Source organism: Cyrtonyx montezumae, unplaced genomic scaffold (assembly GCF_038088225.1).
Source record: "Cyrtonyx montezumae isolate F1298 unplaced genomic scaffold, pur_monq_1.0 scaffold_10, whole genome shotgun sequence".
NCBI classification, from domain to species: Eukaryota; Metazoa; Chordata; class Aves; order Galliformes; family Odontophoridae; genus Cyrtonyx; species Cyrtonyx montezumae.
Window position 1 is genome coordinate 30,441,433 of NW_027071826.1, and position 10,954 is coordinate 30,452,386.

General features: G+C 42.2%; 1 protein-coding gene across 1 annotated transcript in view; it reads left to right on the forward strand.

Moving 5' to 3' along the window:
• Positions 1 to 10,954, forward strand: part of RAD51B (RAD51 paralog B) — a 343,434-nt gene that overhangs the window by 312,141 nt on the left and 20,339 nt on the right. The gene's annotated exons all lie outside the window — the stretch shown is intronic.

The following is a 10,954-nucleotide window of genomic DNA, read 5'->3' on the forward strand; positions in this document are numbered from 1 at the left end:
CAATGCCCTGCACTTGACCATGTTGAACCTCATTATTTTCTTGTGGGCCCACTTTTAAGCCTGTCCAGGTCCCTCTGGAGGACATTCCTTCCTCCTGTTATATCAACTGTGCCACTCAGCTTAGTGTCATCAGCAAACTTGGTGAGGGTACACTGGATCCCACTGTCTAGGCCACCTGATAAAGATGTTGAAGACTAGCAGTCCCAAGACTGATGGTTGAATGGAGTGTGGCATAAGGTTCAAGGGGTGGTATTGTGGAAGGAACTGTCACTTCTGTGCATGTTTTTGCTCTGTTAGCCTGGATAGAGTTGTCCCTACTGAGCTAGTAGTTAGAATTCAGTCTCTGCTGTTCCATTTGATGTAGGAAGCAGCTAGATATAATTGATTTAAGACCACAAAATAAAAAGTAAAGGTATATGGCTGCCAGTAATTCAGCCATAAGGCTGTCCTCTCTGAACAACACCTCAGCATGCCAGTAATGCACAGTAGCATTGATGCTTCCACAGCTGCTATAAAGCTGTCACAAGAGCACTGCAGGAGCCTAACATTTTCTTTGCTGAAGCCTTGGTTGCAGAAGGGAATTGAGCAGCATCACTGTTCCAGAAGCACTGCTGCTTCGTAAGCAGTATTTTGTTATATCGTTGCCATCCAGTCTCTGATCAAGAGGGGGGCATTGCAGAAAGGACTCTGTAGGATGAAAGCCAACGGATAGTAATAACTACCATGCCTGGAATGGTTGGAGTGTTTTGTGTAGACGTTACACGTCCATGGGCTTCTGTACTGCAGAATCTGTCTGAAACACTGCTTGTCGGCTCAGCTCTGGAATCCTTATGAGACTCAAGGTATCACAGAAATGCTGGTTAGAAGGGACCTCATCACTCTGCTCAAAGCAGACCTGTTGCCAGCACTTGAGCAGGTCAGCAGTGATTTTGTCTGGCCAAGCCATGAAAACATCCAAGGATGGAGAATGCACAACCTTCCTGGGTTATGCATTTCAGTATTGTACTACTCTCCTAGCAAAAACCGTAATATAAGATTCTACACATCCATTCAAACATATCTTAAAGACCTAGAGGTGGAATGAGATGTACTCAGTCCTCTGAAATATTTCCCGTGCAACTCTAGTTTCTTACTAGAAGGAAACATTGCCTTGAGAATGGTGTTTCTGCCTTCTTGTCACCTGTCCCACTCTATTGCTAGAGACTATAAAATGTCATCATAAAATCTATGATGAATGAATTGGATGTTTGTCTCTCTACCACCTACGCAAACTGTCCTTCCCACTTTCCTTTTTCTACCAGAAAGTTGTCCCTTTCTGTTTTCTTAGAAATAAGATCACTTTCCTTTCACGTCTGAAAATAAATAAATAAATAAGATAGCTTAAGAAATATCTTCAAGATGATCCCCGGTTGAATCATCAGCACCGCTTCCTGCTTCACCCTCCATCTCCTTCGAGCTCTCTCAGTCACATACCTGACCTGATCCTAATTAGTTTGTGAGAGTTAGAAAGTTTGCCGCCTGTGGTGTGGCTGTGGGCCAGGCAGGCAGAGTTCTCAGTGCCTGGTACTGTAATTGTTGTGAAATCTTGCTTGATGGACAGAAGGTTATTCCTTGTTTGGAATTTTTTTTTTTCAACAAATGTTCTGGAAATGTGCAGGAACATATTTTGGAGTTCAGAAATTTGACTCTTTAGAGCCCATAGTGGCAAAAAGAAGCCCATGTCTTTAACGTTTCTGACAGCCAAAGAGAATCAATAGCACTTTTCTTTCCAGGAATGCTTAAAACAATCTTCACACATTTTATCCTGCTTTTACAAAACTCCTTATTGTTTTCTAAGTTCTTTTTATGCCTCTTGTCTGTGTGACACACTGGAGTCTTTGTGAGGTTCTCAGGAGAAGTATATGTATTGCTAGAAGATTAAGACTTGTTTCTCTTGCTTCTCTTCACCAAAACAAGAGCTAGTTCTGCCAGACCAGCTCTTACAAACAGCCATACTGAACAGTCTTATTGACCGCTCGGGTCCATAAGGATTGTGGCATTGAGTGCTGCTGCTAGGCTGAGATACAGCCCTAGGAACCAAGTGTGATCTGGAAGGATCCTTCTGCCTTCCTTGGAGATATGGGATGGGCCGCTGGTTATTCCACCACACTGTTACTTTGCTTTGCATAGAGGGAAAACAGCACGGCCTGGCAGATTAGGCCACTTCATTTGTATCTTATTCAACTGTACTTTTGTTCCTGTCCTCTACTAACGGCCCTGTAAATCTTCCAAGATTTGTACTTCTGAACAGTAAATGTGTCCATTTGTTTGCTTGGATATTGAAGTGGTGTGATCTTTTCTCCCTCTTGAATCATCAGTTTCAATATCCATCAACATCTTTATTGGGGGGAATTAAGTACTTGGAAAGCAAATGCCTAACAGACACTGAAGAGTGTGAATAACTGACATTAAAATCATTGTATCAGTGACTTTAATTCCATTGTCTATGAATCCATCAGGGTATGCTGACTGCTGAGGAATCTTCAAATGATAACGAACAGAAAGCAGCAAAAACATTTTCAAGAGACTTAAATTCACCCCGTATTCATCAGTTTTTTTTTTTTTTTTTGGAAGATGACTCCCATTTGTTCTAGGTAATTTCTCCAAATGAGCAGAGAGCTGAACAGCAAGGAAGAAGTGATCAGGTATAGATCATTATCGTGTATGCAGCCTCAAGGTGCGAGGGGTGCATGGGAATTGTTCCCATCTGATAACAATATAGGCACCGTTATAAGTGAGTTGTTTCTGTCAAGGTCCTTGAGAATGGATGGCTGCATCACAAAAAGCAGCTTTACATTTTGGATTAAACGGATTGATGATAGTAATCCCAATAGAAAAAGAATAAGAGGAGAACTGTAATGAGAGCCCAGCAAGCCTCTCAGTTCTGGAATTGATCCATTGGTTAGGAGAGTGGTAGGGGCAGACTGAATGGGTCCGGAGCTTTCTGCAGAAAAGATGTATTCAGCTTCTTATCAACATAAATTTTACGTCAAAATGAAGGGTGCAAAAGCTACTTAGTTTAAAAGGTCTCCAGTTCTAGAAATGTGTTCCTTCCTTTTCTGTTATCTTTGGAAACTGTTGTTTATCCAGCATAAAAAATTCGTGGACAAATTCTGTCTTCAAGATCTGTAAACCTGATCAGTGTTTTTAAAGCCCTGGAAGCAATGCTGTGTTTATCTCCAGAAGTCCAAGAATAAGCTGATTTTGCTATTTTTAATCTATCCGGAAATATGCAAAGAAGAGAGCTTAATTGCAAACAGACCAAACCTTATATAGGAAATGGGTATGTCCCTTGGGGGCACCTAAAAAGTGAATGTCTGAAATTAAATTCAAACACTCTTCTCCCTTGCTCCCTGAAGCACGTACTCTTGGAATGAAAGAGAATGCTGTATGCTAGCATAATATCCCAGTAGTTTCTTTCCATTATAAAACTCAGACTATCTTAATACTCAGTTAACAGATGTTTCCCAGCATGTATGAGCTCGAGGTGACTAGTGGATGTGTTTGTAATGAAATCACTAAAGAGAGCAGAGAAAAATTAGAAAAATAAAAGCTTAATTGTGAAGATCTTAATTGGGTACCAGAGAAAAATGAAGCAGGAACATTGCAATTCCAAAACTGCACCCACACTTTTCTCAAGAGAGTGCTACAATACCGAGCCAGCAAACAACACCAAAACTTGGCATCAGGAAAGTGCTTCCCGTCACCTGCCCAGTGATTCTGAAATCAAATTATACCCTGTCATGGTTAGCATCCTAAGATGGACCAGGCATGTTTAGCTTAACTAAAAATCTCCCCCCACAGGAAAAAAATATATATAAAAAAAAAGAAAAAGGAATGACATTGTTTTTGTACAGGCACAGAAGCAGGCTCTGACTGTCAGTGCCATTTTAGTGTTAGCTCTTTTACAGTTCACAGCAGGACCATTGAGCACATCATGTTATTCTGTCTGGATGTGCCCTACGCTGTGTCATGAGGTTTGGCTAGACTCTGGACCAAAGCTGTGTTCCTGCAGGTTTGGAAACAAGCTCATCCCAGAGCAACTCAGGCATTCTCACTGCTGCACATCTATCAGTAGAGCATGTTTTGCCATACTCTCACAAGATGAAACGGCGTGGCTGGGCCACCTGGAGAACACAGCATGCTGACCTGCATGCTGAGTATTGCCTTCAGTGCAGAAGGGTCTGCCATGCCCCACATTATCAGTAGCACTGCCATGCTTCTGGGCACGGTGTCCCTTGAATCTGATTCCTAGCCTGTGTTCCATGGCCTAATAGTCATAGAGGTCTGGGTAAAATCCTGATCGCTGCGCAGCCTGCTAGCAAGAGTGCACACAGGCGACCCAAAATCTGTAGATTTATTGCTTGTAAACCAAAAAGTATATTAAAAAAAAGAGATAAAAATAGATGGGGAGCTTGGGGACCGGAAAGGCAGGCAGTGGAGATTAGATGCACTGCTGGTTGACTCATCCAGCTTATTTTATTGTAGCGTGGTTCCAATAACGGCTGTATTATTTCAGCTTATGTGCAGTGAGCAGATATTTGTTTTGCATAGAAGGTTTTTCACATAAATATGCCCCATTTTTCATTCCTCCTTACATTTCCCAGCTTTTCAGCTGGCAATTGCAAATGGGAGAGGTGATGGCTCCAAAAGAATATTAGCCAACTTCTCAGCTGGTATAAATCAGCAACACCCCCCGGTCTTTAATAGAGCTATGCGGCTTTATACCAGTTGAATCTGCCCCAACTTTTCTTTTAAAACACATCCCACCTTATAAAGAGCTGTGTTTTCATCAGTGGTGGATTCTGAAATTAATGAAAAGTACTAGCCCAACTGCCTCACAGGGCAAATACAGTGTGCATCTTGGCAGGATCAGCTTTCCAGTGTGTGGCTGCATTCAGCTGGAGGGATTTCTTTGCCAGAGAACAACAACGGCCATCATAGGCTGCCTGCAGGACCTGGGCCGTGACCGAATATCCTGCAGAAGGCCTGCACACAGGCCAGACTCTGCATGCTACCCACTGCCTCCCAGTGTTTTTAGCCCCTGCTTCACTTCAGTTCATTAAAACTGTTGTGTGCTTGCATTTAAGTGGGTATGAGGAATAGTTCGAGAAAAAAAACATGGAATGTGTGTCAGGCTTCATTAGCTGTTCTCACCTTGCTTCACAGCTTGAAAAGTGTTACCGTGCCAAGCTGGGCTGCATTCAGAGGCAGAAGAGTCTGGAAATAACTACAGGGAAGGAGAAGAACAAGTATTTACCATAAACAACGTGAAATCAGTTGAACCTAGATCTGCCTCACAGGTTGTGCATTTGTTACAAGATGCTGGTGTTTTGCAGCTTTTAGGGTGCATACAGGCTGAAGAAATGCTTTGGATTCTGTGTGTCTTTTTAGAAAAGGTTGTTAAAAGGTGATTTTCTGGTGCAGAAACTGACGATCAGGTGGGTTGTTTCTGACCCATGTTCCTATGCATCTCATTATCAGATCTCGAGCAAGTCAGTCTCTGTGACGGGGACAAGTGCTGTGTGGCTGTGTAGCTGTGGTAACCAGAAAAAGTGTCTTTATCTCTTCCTTGTTTGTATGGGCATTTTTTTAGCTGTAGGAAAGTTTGTAGAAGAATCTGCCAAAATGTGACTTTGTTTCATCAGAATGTTCTCCTTTTTTGTCAAAGCTTTCTGGTAACAGGCTTTTCCATGGCCATGTTGTGAGCAAGATGTACAGCTTGCAGCCCAGACACACACAGATACCTTAAAAGAAAAAAAAAAAAAAGAACCAACTGAAACCACAGTGCTGACATTCAGACAGCTATATAACTAAAAAGAAGGTACAAGTTAATATACAATCAGTTTATACAAGTGCATATGAATAAAGTTACAACTACCTTTGTAACCGCCAGCTATTTTCTATCTCACATTGTTTTTTCATAAACTTGTCAATCTCATGTATATCCAGTGACAGCCTTTTACAGGAATAAATGGTGAGGTAACAGCAGCGTTGTGTAGGACTGAGATAAATTTGGGCCTGAAGTAAATGACAACCTCCATAGGAGGTAGAGTTAGGAAACAAGTGTGTGGGAAAATTGGAGCGAGTGAGAAGGCAGCAGGGAAAAGGAAGCCACAGTACAAATTAAAGATTGCAAGTAACAGGGCTGGATGCCAAGAGCCTCAGAAAAGAAAAGAAAAAATATCCTTGATTAGCTAAACTGTTTGCTTTACTATATAAAAACTGACCTCCTCGAAGAGCCCTGAGCCCCGGCCTCCTGGGTGTCTGAGTACGTGCGGGCGAGTCGCTGCCATGCTGATGGCAACACAAATACTTCAGCAAGATTCTTCTGCCCCATGGATTTCCAGTAAGACCAGGTGCAAACACTTCAGCTGGCAGGAGCTCTGCCCACGTCAGGCCTTACATTTTATCCAACCTGGCAATACATGCTTTCCTTTTCTGTCCTAAATTGCTGCAATAATCCTGGTTCCATTAGCTATGTGTGACTGTGCGTGTTGAAGGGCACTGCCGTCTCTCAGAGCAGCCCAGGCATGACTTCCAAAGGGACGGGCTGACAGCAGAGCCAGGGTAACAAGCCCACTTTCCCAGCTGAGCTCTTTTCAACCACAGGGGAGACAGGTGTGATTTCTCCTGCACTGGGGCCTCCATAGGCCCCAGTTCCAGTCCTGCAGCCAGCAGGGCTCCTCCACTGCCCTGTGCATATGGAGCTCTTCTGGTGCCCTCATCCTGGGTCCCCCAGGATCATTTCAGTTCTCCTGCCTTGAAGGCTCTGCCCTGCCCAGGAGATGCTTTAGCACCAATATCCTCATGACACCATCCTAATGCAAATGGTCATTTGCGTTACCTGCTGTCACTGATGATGATGTCTTTCTCCCACTCATCCGTTCAGGGAATGTGATTGTGCACCTAACGGGGGGGTTAACTTCTAGGGCTTGCTGATGCTTTTCGAATGGGGGTTGTTGTGTCAAAGACACAACATGAAAGAAGAGCTATTGCAGTCAGAGCTGCTCAGAGCGCGCAGACAGGGAAAGTTATACATGGAAATATCAGCTGAAACCTTTTGTCAGCAATTCCCTCTAGTTTACTTGAAAACTGTTACTTGCTCTCTAACACCCATCTTCCATCTCTGTAACTGAGAAAAGCCGTAAGAGAGGCAAGCTCGTGAAACAACCTGGTACAATTTAATTAAGTAACATCAGAACTGCAGGATAACTCTTTTTAACAGAGGATGGAAGCATTGCAGGACTTCATCATGGAACAAGGTTGAAACAAGCAACACATAACCTTTATAAAAACTTCTAGAAGTGAACTTCTCTAAACAACTCTATTATAATCCCAGTTTTATAGGTGGAGAAACAAAGAGGTGACTGCGTTTACAAGGTCTCTAGAAAGTGTGTAGACATAGAGCTCAGGTCCTGGAGTGGAAATCTATATTCAGATTTGTGACTATACCTCCCTGTCTAAAACTGGAATTGTGGATATCTAACTGCAGATTTTTGGCCGTAAACCAAACCTTATAATCTATGCTGAACTGTTTGTTCAAATTGCACGAGGTTACAGGGTGTGCAGAACATGCTTGCATCGAACTGTTCTAGCTTTCCTTGTTCGAGTATCTTAAGAAAGATGATCAGAGGAAGGCAGTTTGTAGAGAGGGTCCTTGAATGCAAGGCTTCCGAGCATTAGAGATTTGCTGTGCTTAAAGATGTATTCCAGCATCCCCCGTGAGGAAAAAACAGGTTTCAAGCCCAAACAAAATCAAATCCCTCAAGCAAGCTTAGCTCAGGAATGTGAGAGCACAATAACAGCAGAGGGACGTCACTAAAAAAGGAAGAAATAATATCAACTGCTTTTTGTTCATACTAGATTGTTCTTCCAAGAATCTCAAAGTCTTCTAAAATGCCAGTGAACTCTCAATACGCCCTTCAGATGGCTGAGTGTTACAGATGAGGAAACAAAAGATGGGAGGCTGTGCAGCCATTGCATGACCCACTGGCATTCAATCTGGGGTGAAGCCGCCCTAGGCAGCCAACACGTACTTAATTTAGACATCATGTGATGTTTAGTTTCAGTAGTATTGTACATAACCAAAGGTGGTCCAGGGCTTCTAATCTTATTTACCTACTAGGTAACACAGTCACTTCAGTCATTTTTTGCAGAGTTCAGCAAAATGGGATAGAGCAAGTTATGAATTGCTTCAGAAGACTTCTCAAATCAGGAAGAAGTTGCAACTGTTGGTGTGTAGGTCTGTTGTTTCTGCCGAGATAGGAGAGCAGCACAGTAGAAAGTGAGGGCAGGAGGGACCGTAGCACCTAATGGGTGAAGTACACTGAGTGTTCAAAGCCACATTAATGCCAAGAGAGGATTGACAACCACTTGTTAGCCAGGTAGAGAGAAATGGAACATGAACAGTTCCTGAGCATGGGCAGGATGCACGGAAAGGAACAATTTCCATTGCAAGTTTTTAATTCTGCTGGTTTTTTTGAAAGTGTCTGTTGTAGCATGATCAGGGACAAGGGATTGCAGCATGACTGGCACAGCAGAACTAGGAAAGCAATAATACAAAATAGGAGTTTGTCACATAAGTAGAGTGTATTAAACTGATTCTGTGTAGTATTTTCATCCCAAAGTGCTTGAGAAGTTTGCTTATAAATGAATTACTTCCCTGTGGCTTAAGTGCAACTACATTAAGGCTGAAATGTGATTGTCCTCATTGTGCATCCAGTGCTTAAGCTGCTTGTGAAAGATTTGCTTTGTTATGCATTTGGTTTCATCCAGCTGTTCACAATAAAATGAAGGCTTTGCAGAACTTGATTCAGATTCACAAACTGGAAATGGCAGTTGTTAATGCCAAAGGTCCTCCAATCACCAAGTTTTCCTAATCAAAATTCAGAAATGTGTTAATACATGACTGCAAGCAATTACAACCTATAACATGTAAACCCTGCTTGGTGAATCTTGAGGAACTGGCAGCATTGCCTGCATCTCTGGAAAATCACTACTACAGTTGTTAGGGGTGGCAGGTCATTTTGTTAGGAATTTGCTGTCTCCTGGACTCTTCCTCTACTCTAAGTCACAGCTGTTTGGAAGAAAAGGGAATCCCTGAAGATGGGAGGGAATTAAAAGAATTTCATTTTATTTTCCCATCAAATGAAATGTCAGCAGTTGACGCGCTTCCTTCTTGTGTTCCACCTTGATATAAGAGACCTAAAACAGCTTAATTCCACACATTTTCTCAGTATTTGCCAACTTCTTTTGATGCTATTTCCTACCTACTCATTTGATGAGGAATAACGAATCTAGAGTAGTAGAGTTAAATCTGTACTATACTGCAGACCTCTTACATTTATTTATTCCTGCTACGTTGTCAGAGCTTGTTTCCTTTGGCAGGTACAGTATGAAGCTTGATGTACCCTGCCATCCTTTTAGTACTAGTCCCTTATAGTACTAGACCCTTTTCTACTTTACTCAAGTAGAAAATAACAATCAAGAGAGATTATGTCGTTTTTTGTACGTTCGTACTTCATCTGAAGTCAGTAACAAAGCTGAGACTATTATGATAGTCTCTCATACTTTCTGCTGGACCTCATTCCCACCATTTTTAAGCAAATCATCACCTACAAAATCTAGCTCTGGACTTTGCATCATTGTATTTTCATCAAATGCTCCAGGGATTAAATTCGAACCTGCCAAATCCCTCCCAATCTGCAAATCATAAATTTGTAAGTGAAAAAAAATTCTTCTTGTTTGTGAGGAGAGGGGGTTTGCCAGGCCCTTCTGGCAATCACAGCAAGTGGCTTATGGTCAGTTCTCTTAAAAATTAAATAATGATCTAGGAAACTTTTTACATTCATGGACAAATGCCAAATCCTTTCTCTCTGACACTCAGGTTTTGTTAGTATTCATTGCACGGAAATTACTGTCCTCCAGTTCTGACTATATAGCAGGAGGATTAGCTCAATTCTCTGCTGGGGACAACTCTGTCTCATGTGTGCTGTTAAGATACCATGGGGCTGCATCCTCTTCAATGACCTCTTTCATTTTCTGCAATTTTTATCATTTGTAGTCAAGGTCAGCTGGAGGTCTCATAGCAGTGCCCTGGGGTTGGCAGGTCACACAACCAAGTTGCACAGGTTTCCTAGGGCTCTCGATTCACCAGGTCCTTATGCCCACTGCTTCTGCATGCATCTCAGCAACTCTGTAACCTTGCTTTATACCTGGCTCTTACAGTGTCTCTCCCCACTGTTTTATGGCTGCTGTGAGAAACTAGCGTTTTTGTCTGTCTAGCCAGCTTAGTTTCTTCTCAGGCAGCTCAGAAGCCCTTCACCATAATATTCTGTGTTTGTTTGTTTGTTTGTTTGTTTTCTGCTGATTTTAACATCGTCTGATCTGTGTAAACACTGAAAACTTGGTCCATCATCAAACATCTGCTGTATTTTTGGAGAAATGTCTCTAGTTTGGTGAAGCAATCTAAATCACCAGAAACTGTGGTTCTCAATTTGCACAAAATGCGTGTTCTGTTTTTTAAGGGCTTCTGCCAGACCCTGCTGACACATGAAGCATAAAAAAATATTTGGCATCAGCCACTTCCCCAGAGATTTTTCCTCTTCTAGGTAGTGGAAAATGATCTCTTTGTACACATGTATTCAATTCTTTTAGGTCTATTCGTAAGCAAAGGTTTCATCTCTTTTTTTAGCATACCCATTCTGATGGTTTCACTGTGCAGTTTGTGGTAATGAATATATTCACCTCCTATTTTTGCCTTTGCTTTAGGGCACGGGAAAACCATACCAGGGTTGTAGTTTGTGGATGTGGAGCAGCCTTCAAACTCTTTTTCAATGACTTGATTCCCACTCTTTCCAAAGCAAAAGTCATCCTGAGAAGGCAGAAGACTGACTCCCTTTTCTCTTACATT